This window comes from Octopus bimaculoides, chromosome 2, assembly GCF_001194135.2.
Source record: "Octopus bimaculoides isolate UCB-OBI-ISO-001 chromosome 2, ASM119413v2, whole genome shotgun sequence".
Lineage (NCBI taxonomy): Eukaryota > Metazoa > Mollusca > Cephalopoda > Octopoda > Octopodidae > Octopus > Octopus bimaculoides.
The window spans coordinates 57733622-57734103 of NC_068982.1; positions in this window are offsets into that span (position 1 = coordinate 57733622).

Sequence of the window (482 nt, forward strand, 5' to 3'; positions counted from 1 at the left end):
TCATTTCCTGATGCTCTAGTCCATTCAAATAGCAAAAATGAGTAATATAGTGAGGACATGACAGGCCTAGCAAGCCAGTAATGGATGATGAATCTGCTTAAAGAAACAAACAAAAGGGAACTTCTAGACTTATGAGCCATTGGACTACCCTGGTGTTGGGTATTATAGATATTTTTTTTTACCTAGTACTCTGGCTGATTCTTATTTTATTGTGTGTATGTATATTAAATTGGCATTACTCAGTCAGGGTTAGTGAGGAAGAAGCAAAAAAAATTCATTACATTTCTTTGTGCCCGAGTCACCTTGCATTTTCTTCTGTCAAGGTTGATGAAACAAGTGCCTAAGTCCTTGGCTATAACTCATTAACACTCTTGAAGGCAGTGCTCCAACATGGCCAGAATCCAGTCAAAAATTAATGAAACTATAAAAGCATACCTGTGTAGTTATTTCTCTCTTTCATGCTCTCTCACACACACACACAC